Source organism: Astyanax mexicanus, chromosome 6 (assembly GCF_023375975.1).
Source record: "Astyanax mexicanus isolate ESR-SI-001 chromosome 6, AstMex3_surface, whole genome shotgun sequence".
NCBI lineage: Eukaryota > Metazoa > Chordata > Actinopteri > Characiformes > Acestrorhamphidae > Astyanax > Astyanax mexicanus.
Genome location: NC_064413.1, coordinates 7,215,905 through 7,233,508, shown reverse-complemented (window position 1 = coordinate 7,233,508; position 17,604 = coordinate 7,215,905). Strand labels below are relative to the sequence as shown.

Sequence of the window (17,604 nt, the reverse complement as noted above, 5' to 3'; positions counted from 1 at the left end):
GGGTTAGTGAGGGACCTGAGAGAAAGGCAGGGTCTGGGGGTTAGTGAGGGATCTGAGAGACAGGCAGGGTTTGAGGGTTAGTAAGGGACCTGGGAGAAAGGCTGTGTCTGGGGGTTAGTGAGGAACCTAAGAGAAAGGCTGTGTCTAGGGGTTAGTGAGGGTCCTGAGAGAAAGGCAGGGATGGGGGTTAATGAGGGACCTGAGAGAAAGGCAGGGTCTGGGGGTTAGTGAGGGACCTGCGAGAAAGGCAGGGTCTGGGGGTTAGTGAGGGACCTGAGAGAAAGGCAGGGTCTGGGGGTTAGTGAGGGACTTGAGATAAAGGCTGGGTCTGGGGGTTAGTGAGGGACCTGAGAGAAAGGTCTGGGGAATATCAACCTTATTGCTACATCATAGCATACATTTTGGCTTTCAAGGCACCCACCTACAAACACCCTGGCAACCAATATCTATGCCATAAAAACACCTAGCATCTGGGGGGCTGGGTCTGGGGGTTAGTGAGGGACATGAGAGAAAGGCAGCGTTTGAGGGTTAGTAAGGGACCTGGGAGAAAGGCTGTGTCTGGGGGTTAGTGAGGAACCTGAGAGAAAGGCTGTGTCTAGGGGTTAGTGAGGGTCCTGAGAGAAAGGCAGGGATGGTGGTTAGTGAGGGACCTGAGAGAAAGGCAGGGTCTTGGGGTTAGTGAGGGACCTGAGAGAAAGGCAGGGTCTGGGGGTTAGTGAGGGACCTGAGAGAAAGGCAGGGTCTGGGGGTTAGTGAGGGACTTGAGAGAAAGGCTGGGTCTGGGGGTAAGTGAGGGACCTGAGAGAAAGGTCTGGGGAATATCAACCTTATTGCTACATCATAGCATACATTTTGGCTTTCAAGGCACCCACCTACAAACACCCTGGCAACCAATATCTATGCCATAACAACACCTAGCATCAACTAAGAGCAATCACATGACAGCACCCTTAGCAACCTCCTAGCAACAACTCATCATCCAACAGATATAGTATTGCATCTGATTAGAAATCACCTAGCAATACTATAGCAAATACATACAATACCTTAGAAACCACCTGTAATACCTTAGCAGCCATTAAACAACACCACAACAACCTAACATACCTATGCCACTACTTAGCAACACCATAGCAACCAACATTTGAACCATAACAAAACCATTGTATATACATTGTAAACTCCTAAGTAACATCATAGCTTCTCTACATCTTTCTCTTTCTCTTTCTTTCACTCCATCGCTCACTTGCTCTCTCTCACTTCTCTCTTTCTGTCTCCATCTCTCTCTCTTTCCATCACACAGTATCTCCCTCTCTCTCTTCCCGTCTCTCTCTCTCTCTCTCTCTCTCTCTCTCTCTCTCTCTCTTTGCGGATAGCGAAGGGGGCGGGACCAGCATTCGGCCTCACGCACGCACTCGCACTCACGCAGGCACGCACGCACGCGTCCGTGAACCAACCCGCCGCGTTGCAGTGACGCGAGACTGGGAGCGTGTGCGCGAGGGAGCGTGCATTTGAGCCAGCAACCTTGCGCGCGCGCGTGTGTGTGTGTGGCCGTGTCTGTCTGTCTCTCCGTCTATGGGTGCGCGTGCATGTACGCTCAGTTCTTACTGCACACTTGACTACCTCTCTCTCTCTCTCTCTCTCTCTCTCTCTCTCTCTCTCTCTCTCTCTCTTTCTCTCTCTATCTCTCGCTCTCTGGGGCTCGTGCTCGACGGTCGGCGGTGAGGTAAGGTAAGCCTATTTCTGTTTGAATTACGATTAAAGCTCGTGCGCTTGTGTTTTTTTTTTGCATGCATGCTTTTTGGCCTTCTCTATATAACACCCCCACACACATACACAAACACATACACACACCATATTAGCATATTAGCATGCGCGTGCACATGTGCAATGCAATGCAGCATCAGCGTAGGCGCGTGCATGTGTCAGTGTCAGACCCCTCGTTTGGGAGGCTTTCGTGGCGTGAAACGGGAGGCTGAAGTTGGCAAATCGCTCGAGCTGTCCGTTCTACCTTAAATGCTGCAGCAGATTCATTCTGACGGCTCCAATGTAATAATAAAAACAAAAATGATTATAAAAAGAATAAATAACAATAGTAATAATACTAATAATACTAATAAAACAATTATTATTATTATTTTAATATTCGTATGCACAGCTTAAGCGTTTTCTACTTTCAGGTAGCTTTTATGTGGTTACTATGATAAAACATTGTTTTTTTGCTTAGTGGTTGCTGTGGTTTTTACAGCAACCTTGGCTAAGTGGTTGTTATGGTATCACAAGTGATTTCTGTGCGGTTGTTAGATGGTTTCTATTGTGTTCCTACTCATTTGCTGAGTGGCTGCTCTGGATTTGGTATGTAGGTGGCTGCTAGGGCTTTTGGCAGGGGTGGTTGCTGTGGTATTTCAAATGGCTAGTTGGTTCTTGTTCTCTTTGGTATCCTTGCTATGTGATTTCTAAGTGGTTGCTATGGTGATGGATGGAAAGTGGTGGTTAGATGGTTGCTATTGGTTGCGATCTTGTTGCTATTTGGTTGCTTGGTGCATAGGTGGCTGCTAAGGTTTTTAATAGGGTTGGTAACTATAGTATTTTGAATGGTTGTTTGTTTTATCCTGGGGGTTGCTAGGTGGTTGCTATGGTGATGATAAATGGTTGCTGTGGTATCAGGTATTTGCTATGGGGTTGCTGAGTGGTCACTGTTGTGTTGTTAAGTGGCAGCTAGATTGTTTGGTTAATCATATTATTTTATTTTTTTGTCTGACATCATTTATTGCATCATTCCAAAAAATTCTTGAATGGATAGTATTAAATATATTTTGAGTATGTAGTATGGATATAAGTATAAAAGTTGACTGAGTATACTCAAATATCTGGGATACATACTCTACTGATACAACTAGTCATTTTTTTTAAAGTGGTTATAGTGAACACTATTAACCCACATGTAAAACTGGAGAACCTGCAGTGTTGTATGTTGGCATAGTAGCAATGCTTTAGTACAATAATATTTAGTGTACTAACTTACAAAACCTGCACTATTAAAAGTATTAGTATATAATGTATTTCTAGTATGCAACCTAGTATGCAATTAGGATGCCATGGTTTTGCAAAGTGGTTGCAAGGTGGTTGCTGTGGTGTTGCGGCAATATTGCGGCGAGGTGGTTTCTGCAGTGATGCTGTGAGGTGGTTGCTGTGGTGTTTCTGCGATATTGCGGCACCTTGGTTTCTACAGTGATGCTGTGAGGTGGTTGCTGTGGTGTTTCTGCGGTATTGCTGCACCTTGGTTTCTGCAGTGATGCTGCGAGGTGGTTGCTATGGTGTTGATTAATAATTAAGTGGATTTTACATTTATCTGTATCAGGATTAGGTTTGCAGTGTGACGCGCATTTTGAAGGAAACAGCTGCACCGTTTATTAAGGTGGAACGGACAGTTCCGTTCGAGCGAGACGCTAACTTTACGATTAAAGCGCGCCGCGCGCGTTGTAGCGAGCGCCAACACTCCTCCACCGCTCCCTCTCTTTCATCTCTATCTGAAGCGCACGTGCGGTGCTGGGTGCAGCGCGCGCTCCGTCCTCCGTTTCCCTCTATCTCTCTCCGTCTCTCTGTGTCGCGCGCGCGCAGCTCCCCCCGCGCTGCTAATGAATGCACTGCGGCTCGCGGTGTACGGATGATGCTGCTGCTGCTGCTCCCTGCATTGCACATGGGCACGCGCATGCAAAGGGAGAGCGAGAGACGCACGCGCGCGCACACACACACATACACACACATACACACAAAGCCTCACGTGACCCATGAGCAGGAACATGTCAGCTTGGGTTGGGGGGAACGAAACACACATACACATATAAACACACACACACACACACACACACACAGATACACAAAAACACATACACACATATACGCAAATAGAGATACACACACACACTGATACACAAAAACACATCAAACATATACACAAAGAGATACACACACACAAAAACACATCAAACATACACACATATGCACATATATACACAAAAGGAAACAAAACACACACACACACATAAACACTCAGTTACAGACTAAGATACACAGATACACAAACACACACATACAGATACAGATACACACACACACACACACACACACACAGATCCAGGGGTGTACAGGGTCTGGTTCTGGTCTCGTGCAGTGTGGTGAAGCGGTTGTTGACCTCTGGCTGAAGGGCTCTCTGTATTTACCGGATGTGAGCGTGTGCAGCACAGCTCTGAACATTTCTTATACACTTTATACACTGTAATAGTAACACTGCTATAAGGCCTTGTTTCTACTACTACTAACAATAATTAATAAAAAATAATGTAGTAATTACAATACTAGGGCTGTCTATTATTTTTTTTTATATAACCACAATTGTTTAATTGTGTATTTTTAACTTTGAACTCAGATTAGATTGTTTGTGTGTGTATGAGAGTTTAAGCATGTGGGTCTGACAGAGAGAGAGAGAGAGAGAGAGAGAGAGAAACCCATATTTAATCCCTGTTTTAATATAAATTATAAGTGAATTTAACTTTTTAGCAGTAGCATTGCTGTGTTAACATTACTAAAACTAGCTAATACATCACTACACACTGTAAAAAAGAGTAAAATACTGCAATATGTTGGACCCAAATTTTACCTAAATGATTAATGCATAAACAAACTACCCATTAAAGGTAAATAAAGTCTAGAATGAAATGTAGAATGGTTGCTTAGCTTATCTGGTTCTCGCCCCCAAGTGCATGACTTTGTCATCTTTTCCTGTATTATTTTACAGGTAGTTGCTGAAGAGTTGCTAATTTGTCGTTATATGGTTAGATTATGATTTGTGCAAAGTGGTTGCCATGGTGTTTCTGGTCACTGCTATGTATGTGGTTGGTAGTTGGTAGTTTGGGTATTCTAGGTGGTTTCTGTTGGACTGCTAGGTGGTTGCTATAGTGTTGCGAGGTGATTGGTAGGGCTGGGTTTCACATCTGATTTTCTCATTTGACTTGATTCGATTTCTGATTTGGTTCGATTTGATTTTGACTTATTTAGTGATATTTCGGTTGCACTAAATGGTTTTGTTTGGATATGAATCTCATGTTGTAATTGTGAAAGGAGTATTTCTGTTTGAAGGAGAATTGAGCTTCTCAGGAATGATGGTGCTCCATCCAGAACTTTTGGGATAAGTTGGGGAGTTGGGGATGGGGTGCTGAGTGGTGATCATCCAATATCATAATCCTGATTTTAGAAGAAACAATAAGTGAGCAGTTATCCCAATACTTTTGTCCATATTGAGTATGCTTGGTGGCTAAATCCATCTAGTGCAAAGTCTTAAAACCCTTGATTTCGTAAAAAAAAATGCCAGATAAGCAGGTAAAACCAAAAACCTGGTGAAAATGATGTACAAGTAATGTCCAGTGGTTGTTCTTTTTCCCACGATCTGAGACTGTGCTCAGAGTTTATCACGAAGAAGAGAAACGAATAATCCGCTCTAATCAGCTGGAGTTCTGTAATAAAGCTGGGGATGAGACCTCTGCCTGAGATCAGCCCTTTTTATTCAGGCCGATTTGGCAAATAAATGAACTTGCAGACGATGAAAGCCCCTTTTCTGCACAGCCAACCACAGGTAATGTACGGTTACAGTCCTAGATCATTCTGACAAACTGTAAAATACTGTAGGAACTGTAGAAGCAATTTTAAAAGGCACTGTAATGTATTTATGATCCAAACTCTAATTCTGACAGACTGTAATACACTAGAGGAAGTATAGGGGGAGCCCTATAATTCTCTATAATGTTCATATGATCCAAACTCTAATTCCGACAGACTGTAATACACTACAGGAAGAGTAGGGGGAGCTCTACAATTCCCTATAATGTTAATGTAATCCAAGCTCTAATTCTGACAGACTGTGATGATCTACGGGAAGTGTAGGGGGTGCTCTATAATGCAGTATAATCTTCATAAGATCCAAGCTCTAATTCTGACAGACTGTAATACACTACAGGGAATGTATAAGGATGCTTTATAATGCTCTATAATGTTTATATGATCTACACACTCATTCTGACAGACAGTAATACACTACAGGAAGTGAAGAGAGCACTCTGTAATGTTCTGTAATGTTTATATGATCCAAACTTCAATTCTGACAGAGTGTAATAAACTACAGGAAGCATAGGGAGGGCTCTATAAAGCTTTATAATGTTCATATGATCCACCATCTCATTCGGACAGACTGTAATATACTACAGGAAGCATATGGAGTGCTCTCTATAATACTTAATAATGTTCATATGGTACTAACTTTCATCACCACAGGCTGTAATACAACAGCATAGTGTGCACTTTATAATGCTCTATAAGGTTCAGATGATCCACCATCTCATTTGGACAGACTGTAATACACTACAGGAAGTGTAGGGGGTGCTCTATAATGCATTATAATCTTTATATGATCTGAACTCTAACTCTGACAGACTGTAACACAACAGGAAGCATATGGAGTGCTCTATAATGCTCTATAATGATCATATGATCCGAACTCTAATTCTGACAGACTGTAATACACTACAGAACGTGTATAGGGGTGTGCTATAATACTCTATAATGTTTATATGATCCACCATCTCATTCGGACAGACTGTAATAAACTACAGGAAGCATAATGAGTACTCTATAATGCTCTATAATGTTCATATGATTCGAACTCTAATTCTGACAGACTGTAATACATTACAGGAAGCATATGGAGTGCTCTCATAATGCTTAATAATGTTCATATGGTTCTAACTTTCATTATCACAGGCCATACTACACTACAGGAAGCACAGTGTGCACTCTATATTGCTCTATAAGGTTCAGATGATCCACCATCTCATTTGGACAGACCTTAATACACTACAGGAAGTGTAGGGGGAGCTCTATAATGCTTTATAATGTTCATATGATCCAAACTCTAATTCTGACACACTGGGCAGGAAATGGGATGCTTTATAATACTTTATAATATTCATATGATCCACAGTTTATTCTGATAGACTGTAATACACCACAGGATGGTTTGCTAACTTTTTAACAGGGTAACTAAACTATGCTAAGCTAACTGTATAGAAAGAATTGTTGGGGACCAAAGTAATATTTCGATTCAGAACAGTTCAAAGGTCCTTTGCATCCTTAAAACTACTGCCATTTATTTCTTGATGTTATTAGCTGTCAGGTGTATTTGAAAGAAACATATATATATATATATATATATATATATATATATATATATATATATATATATATATATATATATATATATATATATACAAAACTCACTTTTTGCTTGAGCTTTTGTATTTTTCCACTTGGGTTTTGACTGCCCCTTTAAACACTCCAGACACAAAAAAACTTCCAACCATCTGTTTTCTGTAATTCAGTTGAAAGAAGTTAATCATATGTCAGGAATCATATGCTTCTATAAGCAATTTAACGTCAGGAGCCTGCATAGACCCACTCTGGCACCACCCCTCAGCCATTAACCACCACCAGAGTGCCACCAATAAGATCCAGTATATGAAGAAATGCCAATTCAGTAATTTTAATTGAGAATCTCAGACAGTACACAGCAGGATTAGCCAGCAGACTTTGTCTGAGGGAGGAATCTGTACCTACTGTCCGGGCCAAGTCAGCAGATGATGTAGAGTTTTGTGCTTCGCAGTTAAGCATGAACTAACTTGTTCGTGTTTTGCCTTTAAGCACAAGCTACCACTAATGTGTGGTAAACACTGAGCGTAAACTTGGGGTGTGGCCATCAACAGCTAATTTGCATAAAAATGACAGAGTCCTTAAACGTCTCATTCTGAAAGGGACTGAAACTGGCCAGAATAGAGCTAGTGAGAGTGATTTTGTGCAAAGCACTTAAGCCTATTTTGTGTATAAACACATTATATATTTATTGTGTTAAAAATAAGGTGTAATATGTCCCCTTTAAGGTGAGTGAGTGGGTGAGTATGGTATAGGAAAGGAATGTACTGGGTGCAGGATTTTGTCATCTTTTTGTATTATGTGTCTCATAATAAATGGACCAATACAAATGCTTCAAAAATTAAATGAAAGCAAATTACATTGATTTTATTTAACAGTTAAGACCCTTTTTCCATAATAAGGCTTTTTGCTTGATATGTATCCTGGTACTCAGATCAGATCTCTAGTTCCCTCTCAGGGACAACGTGGCTTTAGTGATTTGCATGTAGTTGCCAGGAGGGCAACGCAATTAATCATATTTTAATCAGGATCAACATTTGGCTTATTAAAGCATAATTGTTTAAAGCATAATCGATTCCTACATTGATTCACTTAGCAGGAATTAGCTAAGTGGCTAACATGAGATATTGGATTTTAATGACTCTGGTGTAGCGAATCACATGAAGTGGACAGTCAGAAAAACAATGATCACAATGGGACATGCTGTTTTAATATAACAGATAAAGATATAAATAGAATTTAACATTGTTCACAAAGTAAACCATACACCTCTTGTTGGTCTAAGCAGGTATTTGAAGCTCAGGGTGGTTGAAAATCTGGTCATCCAGCTGGTTAACCAGTTCCTGACCAGCACAGTGTAGGTTTGTTTGAGTTCAATAGACTTTTTTATTAATCAAGCTGGTTTTATTGTATAAGGAGTTTGCTAAAGATGGTTGATGATGTTGGTCATGATGGTCAATGGCCAATGTGTGTAAAATCTGTGCATTAGTGCATTTTATTTATGCTTGGTCTGTTTGTATTGATGACTTTTATTTTGACATTGTCCGTATGTACAGGTGCATCTCAAAAATTCCGATCCAAATATCTCAAATATTATTGAAAATGTACTTTATTTCAGGAATTCAGTTCAAAATGTGAAACTCATATATAGATGTATTAGACAAAGAGTGATCTATATAATGCGTTTATTTCTTTAATTGTGAACGAATATGGCTTACAACCAATGAAAATCCAAAAGTCAATATCTCAGCAATTTGGAATATTATATAAGACCAATTGGTACTTTTGGCAGTGTGGGCAGTGTGCCAATTCTTGCTGGAAGTTGTCAGTAGCAGAGGGAAGCATAAAGTTCTGTAAGATTTTGTGGGAAAACAAAACTGCACTGACTTTAGACTTGATAATAAAACACAGTGGATCAACACCAGCAGATGACATGTCTCTCCAAACCATCACTGATCATCAGTAAATTTTACATTTCATTTATAAATCAAGGGAGCAGAGTCTGGAGGAAGAGTGGAGAGACACACAGTCCAAACTGCGTGGGGTCTAGTGTGAAGTTTCCACCAATCAGTGATGGTTTGGAGAAACATGTCATCTGCTGGTGTTGATCCACTGTGTTTTATTATCAAGTCTAAAGTCAGTGCAGTTTTGTTTTCCCACAAAATCTAACAGCACTTCATGCTTTCCTCTGCTGAGAAATTTTCTAGAGATGCAGATTTTATTTTCCAGCAGGACTTGACACACTGCCCACACTGTCATAAGTAATAATATTATATATATTTTTTTGAGATACTGACTATTGGGTGGTTTTGATTGGCTTTAAGTCTTAATCATCAACAATAAAATAAATAAAGGCCTAAAATAGATTTCTCTGTGTGTAATACATCTATATAATATATAAGTTTTACATTTTTAACTGTATTACTGAAATAAAGTAACTTTTCAATGTTATGCAATTTTTTTAGATGCACCTGACAACTAATACAATGACTAGATGAAAGGATTCATTCAGGACTTCTACTTTTGTGACTCTGTGCACTCCAGTCATGTTCTTCCACATCAAACTCGTTCATCCATGTCTTTTTTTTTCGTCTTTTTTTTGTGAACTGGTGCGTAGTCATGTTGGAACAGTAGTCTAAAATAGTCTTCAAACTATTCCCACAAAAGTAGCTGTCCAAAATTGGCATTGGTCCTTCTACTGGAACCAAGGGCTTTAGCCCTGAACCTAAAAAAACAACCTCATACCGTTATCATTATCCCCCCTCCACCAAACTTTACACTTGGCACAATGCAGTCAGACAACTATTGTTTTCTTTAATAGATATAATGCAACAAAAATTTGAATGTTTATTTAATGTTCTTTTTTTACCAGAGACAGCTGTGCTATGTCTTTTGATATGACGGTGTAATTTTTGTTTTTATTGGATTTAAACATGAATTCAGTTGCTTTAAAGGCTCACAGTGTGGAAATGCTAACATGCTAACGTGCTACAAAGCTCCTTTGCTCCTAAACTGGCTGAATAATTGCTGTGAATAATCGTGATGGTCATTGTGGCTGTTATTGTGCAGCTCTGGTGGGCAGTGTGTGGGTTGAGGATCGATGCTTTTAGCGTTTTAGCATCAGTTTCCCAGAAACACAACCACACTCATTGGCACAGGCTATTGAACAGCCAGCGCTGCGGGATGGGTGGGTCCGGTTACACGGTATTCTGTGGATGCAAATCAAACATTTCTGGATTATTTCACTTAGTAGAGAAGAAAGAGTTCCACACACACACACACACACACACACACTCACACACACACACACACTCACACACTCACACACACACACACACACACAGTCTCTCTAGAGTTAGCCTACGAACTGTAATAATTAACTCTTCCACACACTGAGGAGTCTACAGGGACTGAGCTTCTCCCAGAATGAGGGCTCTCTGCCTTAAATGAGGAACTAAGAATGTGTGTGTGTGTTTGTGTGTGTGTGTGTGTGTGTGCGCACGCTTTCAGGCTCATTCACTGTGAATATCCACTCACCCATACAAATGTTAGCCTTGAATTCCAGGCAGAACATCATCGCTTGGATAGACAGAGCCACCGTAGTGGAATCAGACGTCCTTCTTGAGGTACATCAGTCGCTCGCTGTATCAGATAAATAAAAAAAAAACAATTCTCCGCTGTTTCTCTAATACAAAGCACTGTTCATTTTGAAATGTGATTTTTAGTCATTAAGTTATTGTTAGTAATAGTCTAGTTTTAGGGAATTTTTTTACACCTGTAGTTTCTTTCTCTGGTTTGAATCAGTTGATGAGTTGTTTATTTGGATCTTTATTTGCGTTTCTCCCTCAGTTTGGTTTGGTTTCACACAGGCACAAACCTAAACAGACCAAAATGCGCACCAAAAAAAAAAAAAACGTGAGCACCTTCTCTCCTCTAATTGGTCAGAGCTGCCTGTCACAAAGGCAAGAAAGTAAATATACAGTAGCAAGAAAATTCTGTAATTCAAGCAATTTGTTCATAGCTATGATTGCCTGAATAATATATCAGATTATTGTTGCACCTAAATAGCTATTTATCTCAAATAAAATGAGTATATTTAATAGCTGGGTCAGATCGAGACAGCTGCATTGTTTGTTTGGTTGTTTTGGTTCGAACCAGAGTGAAATTACTGATTACTGCTTAATCAACCTGCACCAAGAGTACAAACTAACCAGAGTCCATCGTAACTGAATCGGATAGTGCTAGTTTAAAAAATAAAACAAACAAACGCCCTTAAATGCCCTAAATTTTAGTAAAAAAAAAAAAAAATAGGTATTGCATATTTTTATGGTTTTACTATTTGAGATTTGTGTTATTATTTTGAGATTATTTCTTGCTTATGTATATTAAAACATTACTATAAAAGAGAGGGTAGCCTGGGGAGAACAACATCAAACCACTGGTGACCCCATGTGGGAAGTCACACCATATATGCAAATAGTGGTGCCAGGAACCAATCCGAAGAGTGTGAGGATGCCTGACATAAAAAAGTAGAAGAGTAGAATCTAATGTAATGTCATGACCTCTGGCTTGAAGTTGAAAAATATTTATTAAGAAGATATTTTAAGAATACAGTACTGCAACAAAATGAAAATTACATTTTATTATTGTATATGATATGGTATGGTACACCCCTAACTGAGATATTAAACATATACAAGAATTTTTATCAGATTTGTAACAGAAATCAATTATCCAGAATGTCATGATATTAATAATGCACTCCAAATATCTCCATATATCCAGGATTAAAGTAAAATAAATGATACTGGACAGATATATGTCTCTAGTAGATATTTAATGGGAAATGAGAACAGTGTTAGCAGAAGAAGTACCCTGATGTGGGGTACCCTGATGTGTAATTAGGGTTGGGTGATATTGCACATATTTCAGGGTATAATATCTTTCAGAGTATTAAAAAATATTAGCGATAGTATTGCGTATGATATGATATGGCACACCCCTAGAGAGTACTGGACAGCCTGTGCAGGTTAGGTTGTACCTAATGACACCTATAGCATTGCATTTTAAAATAATGTATGCTGTGGTGCATTTGAATGCAATGTTGTTTGTGGATTTGCGTAGCTCATAATGTGAGCTTGTGTATTTGCGTAAAAAATGTTTTTTTTTTTTGTCCTGAGGTTTGGTGTAGGGTATTGCATAACAACACAACCTTCCCTGTGGCAGAATGGGGTTTGATTCTCCAGCTAGGCAAGTGTAAACACACTGCACCAATCCCAGCAAAGCAAAATCTTTATTAATTTGCTTTAAGCTGATTTTTGCATTTATAGTCAAAAGTAGGCCAAACCACGTTTGTTTGTTCCACAGATGAAGACAAACATCCACATTTCTCATTTGTACCTCTATCTCTTATTTTCTAGTGTCAGCCAACCTTGTCAAACCAATTGGAAGGGTTTTAAAAGGGGAAGTGTTTTCAATCCTTTCTCCAAAAAGTGGGACAACTCTTCAAGATTAAAAAATAAGAATAGTGCTCTATTAGCAAGTACACAAGTGAGCAAAGTGAGAAAAACGCCTTACTTGGTCCCCTAAATGACATCCTCACAATGTGAAGAATGAGCTTTTTTAAGAAGTCTTTTAAATAAGGCCATGTAGGTGTTCAATTAACGTTGAAATCTAATCTATTCCCAAGTTAAAACCATAAAAACTGTCCAATCATAGTTTAAATAAATATTTTACTATCTACAGTACACTTTAAATTCAGTGTTTTTTATACCAAATACACAATTCATTAAATAGAGGGTTAAACTTGTAAGAATAGTCAGGGACAGGCAGGATCAGTAACCTGAGGGCAGCATAAACAAACAACATACCAGAATGAGCAGGTAAAGAGGTCATACACGGGAAATTCGAAGTATAAGCAGTAGGGCAATGCAAAAAGGGTAGTCAAAAATACAAGAAAGGTCAGCAACTAGAAGGCTAAGGCAAAAAAAGATGTCGAAAATACAAAAAAAATGTGGTCGATAACAAACAAACAGCACCAAAAAACGCGAGGTAGAAGAGCTATAAAATAGATTTAATACCGGGCAACAAGGGACTGAAACAAGGGGCTCTTATACTAAGGGAGACACGTGAGCAAATTAGAAGGCCGGGGAGCTAGAACAACGAAGCGTCACATGCTCAGGAATGTCTGGGAAGTTAGACGCAGCTGTATCCTGGGAAATGGAGTCTTTAGTGAGTGAGTGAACTAGAGACAGTCAGTGACAGGACAGACACCCTCAATCCCCCCCATAATTTGTGCCCTAAGTTTTGCACCATTTAAGGTGGAATAGATTTAGCTACGAATAGAAATTTAGCTAGCTACGTTTAGGCTGCAGCTGCTGTATCTGAAGAACCGAACTCTTTATGAAGTTTTGTCTCCTTTAGGTTCTCACAGTTCAGACTCTGGGACGGCGATGTGATGGGTAAGCACTGATGTCCTTCTTGCCACCCTGCAGTAAAATGGCAGCTCTGTGCAGTGTTAAGGAAAGTGCTGATGGGAGCACATTTTCTCCACTATCTCAGATACTGACTTCTGTAAATCTGTCAGCGTGGGATCTTTTACCACAGTCCTCCAGGCCCGGCACTTCAGCCTGAAGGAACAGCCTGATTTAAGCTTTGCTTGAATTATATGAGGTAGGGTGTGAGGGTGGATGTGCAGCAGATGTACATTCTGATACTGAATATTGCTGATACTGATTGTGTCTTCACTTGGTATTAATCTCTTGCCATTGGCAGCTTTTGTTCTATTGGTTTCTGGCACCATCTATTTGCATACTCACTGTGTCTCCCAGTTTCTGACACTTCTGACCATCAGTGTGTAGAGATTCCCCCTAAACAACCTTAGGCAAACTTGTAGGTAATATGGCATGACTGACTGTTTGGCCTTTGTGTTGTAGGCTGTAAGAACAAGCATCATTTTCTGAGCTGCAGTAGCTCTGTGTTGGTTAAATTCTATACTGTGCATTCTATAACATTTTCTGTCTTAGTATTTCAAATCTGTAGTTTGCTTAATATTCATAGTAGAATTATTATGCAAAATAATATTTATATATAGAAAATATATATATGAAATAAGTGAACAATTTAGTTTCCTATTTGTCAGTACACATTACTTAAAAATCTTTAGAGAACCTGTTTCATCCAAAAAACTAAGGACAAATTAAGTTGGTCTTAAATAGGGCGGGGGGGCGGGGGGGGGGGGTCACTCATTAAGGTTGAATAGGAACTGGCCTTTAGACCAGTTAACTCTCCAAGAGAGTGGTTACACTCAGAGAAAACAGTCATATTGCTTCTATATATGTGGCCTAATTCTACAGCGCTGACGACTAATCAGCGTATTACTGCGGTCACAGTCAGGCTGGTAGTGAATTACAGTGGCACGCATGGTAACCAGGCCAGTTTAGGGTTATGTAATGAAAACGGATATGAAGCCAGTGAGTTTGCCAGCGAAGCAGAGGGCAGGAACAGGTGGTAAAACTGCAGATCCGTATGTCAGTCTCACAGATAAACATGCTAAACTCCATAATTCAACCTCCGTAATCCTATTTGCGCAGGTGTGACCTTTAAAGCTGGGTCCTGGCAGCTAATTCATAATACAATGCACACCATAATACATTTCTCTCAATACAAAATTACACTGAACTTATTTTTATTTGAGCTCAAGGAGTGCAATGAATAACCTGAAATGATACCTGTAAATGTATTTTAAAAATGTTAATTTAAAAAATCTTTGTCCGTAGTAAAGCAGTGGTAGAACGAGACAGGGTTACAGCACTCTCTACTGCAGCATTTACATACTTACACACAGCTCATTCACACTCTCATCATCATAATAACTAGAAAAAAAGACATATGGTTTTTCTTTTTTTCCTGAAAATTGTCAGTGTCACCCTATATATGAATTTTACCCGTCAGGTTGTAAGAAGCAGTAAAGCCACTCTGCTGAAGTTAGTTCTCCAGCACAGAGACTGGAGCAGTATTAGCATTAGCCGCTAACTGCGCTAAGCTCTAGCTCTTTCACTCTTCAGAGGCGAGTATTATCAGCCTGTAGCCTGCGTGTTTACTGTGTTAATGGCGAATTGAGATATTGCACATTGTAGAGCACTAAAGCCGTAATAAGGTTTATTATACAGCACACAGTAATAAATAGTAAACCAAAAATAGAATTCATTTATTGGTTTCTATTTACCTCTGCCTTTTACTTCAGTCATGCATATTATTTGTTTAGTATCTCCATGCCATTCAGTAGGGGTGTCACGATTTCCATATTTTATTGAAATCGATTGAAATTATGTCATGGTCTCGAGCCTTGAAGTCAAAAAGAGGTCAAAAAAACTTGTCATTATTTTTCATGTTAAACTGTTACAGTAGGATAGAGTTCCGTTTGTTAAGGCTCTAATTGTTCTATTATTTTGTACATGACTGTTCCTGTATTTTTTTATTATTTATTTTGTTATGTTGCACATTGCTGTTTTAATAGTGCACACTAACCCTAGCTACCAAAAAAAGCCACTAGATGGCATTACATATAGAGCTTAATTAAATTATTTAAATTTGACCATTAGTGCCTAATGTGGTGTATTACAGATCACTTGTATCACTTTCAATCACTTATATCAAGCCCACCTTTTAAAATAAGATATTGTACATTTGATGAATCAAACCAATGACTGAACAAAGACTAATCTAAAACTGGCATAGGCCTCTCTGCTGTAAAAAAAAACCCCAAAAAACAAAAAAGAAAATCGAGAATCTTATCGAATTGTGACCCTAATATCGGAAATAAAATTCAATCGGAATTCTACAATTCAGGCATGCTTCCTTTTTTTTTCATCATTAGTTTCAGCAAATCACGTTTGCTCTTACTTATATGTTCACTATTTTACACTGCTGGTTTGATGCTAACTGCACTGCATTCAATTAGCTTGTAATTGTACTTTCTCTATAACTGTTGAGTCTGATTTAATTCAGATTTTTTTTTTCAGATTTCTTTTTTTTTCCTTTAGGGACTTTGTGCACTCCAATTGAAAATAAAAGAAATACACCTACCACAAATGTGCAGCTTTGCAGTCTCTGAAACAAGATAACATAGATAAGACTGTAGATAAGTGCTTTTGACATGTTAGCAAAGTTTCCTCATAGTTCCTTGGTTTTTAATAGCCAATAATATGCCGTCGAATCTGGTGGAAAACTCCGACTTCATTGTGTCTATAGCTGCCAGTATGGTATCGGCTATCTCGTGCGAGCTTTCAGTAGCCGCCGGGTTGATTGTGCCCCCTGTTGTGCCTTCGGGTTCCTGGCTAACACTAGCGTTAGCCGTACCCTCGGCCTCCATGGCTATTCTAGTAGTTCCAGCACTAGACGTGTTGCTCGGCGTTGCGAAGTCCAGCAACTTGGATTGTAGAGTTTGTTTGCGGCTTTGGCTTGTTTCCTTTTGTAAATTTGGCATTATCTCTCGTCTCGTGATGAATCTGGATTAAATAACAGTCCCCCAAAAAGGTTTTAGAAAGGATTTAATTGACGAGGTAGCAGAGCCGATAAACACACGTCCTCTCAGCTAGCCGCCATAACCGGAATCCCCATGTTAGCATGCTTACTTAAAAGAATTGGCTCCTTTTTTGTCAATGGAAGTTTACTTAACAAATACAGGGAAAGTTTTTTGTATGTAGTAGACAGGTGAAGCATGCACAGCAGGTGCAGTGGTGTGTGTGTGTGTGTGTGTGTGGAGAGGACAGGAGAGAGGGATGAGCTGAAGGTGAGTGTATGGTAAACAGTGCAGCGGAGCGCAGGTGTTGTGCTCCAATACTTCATTACAGCAGTCATCTTTCCAAAACACACACACACACATGCACATACACACACTGGCCCTCTGCCTCTGCCTGTTATAAAGGGCACAGAGGACAATGACTCCCCCTAAAATTCATCTAGACGTTCAGAGTAAAAGTGGAATTACTGTGAATGATTTTACGGCTTTGCCCACCTGCTGCCATCACTTCAATTTTAACCACCAGCCGCCCATCTCACACACTTCTACATGCTGTCAGTTACAGATGGCATACGGGTAGGGCAGGGTATCATAATAAAATATTTTTTTATAAATAAAAAGTGAATTTGCTACCAAACTTAAGATTAATCTTATCTAATCGCTGTGTGTGCGCACTTTCCGTGTTTGGTGCGTTTATGTGCGTTTCTTGCAAAGTATCAAAAATAGGCACCAATTTTTTTTTTTGACCTTTCGGTACTCAGTATTACTGAGATATTTTGGTCGGTACCTTTTTGGTATCAGATTCCAACACCCAGCCCTACATA

The 17,604-nt window shown here is 39.5% G+C and overlaps 1 protein-coding gene across 7 annotated transcripts in view; it reads left to right on the top strand.

Annotated features, from left to right (window-relative positions):
* The first annotated feature begins 1,482 nt into the window (after nucleotides 1-1,482).
* cacng8b (calcium channel, voltage-dependent, gamma subunit 8b) overlaps nucleotides 1,483-17,604 on the top strand; it is a 51,021-nt gene continuing 34,899 nt past the window's right edge. For 6 of the 7 annotated variants that reach the window (XR_007439566.1, XR_007439565.1, XR_007439562.1 and 3 more), the window contains exon 1: nucleotides 1,483-1,731. The gene's annotated coding sequence lies outside the window, so the exon portion shown is untranslated. The remainder of the gene's footprint in view (nucleotides 1,732-17,604) is intronic. The other variant, XM_022674000.2, reaches the window with a different exon arrangement.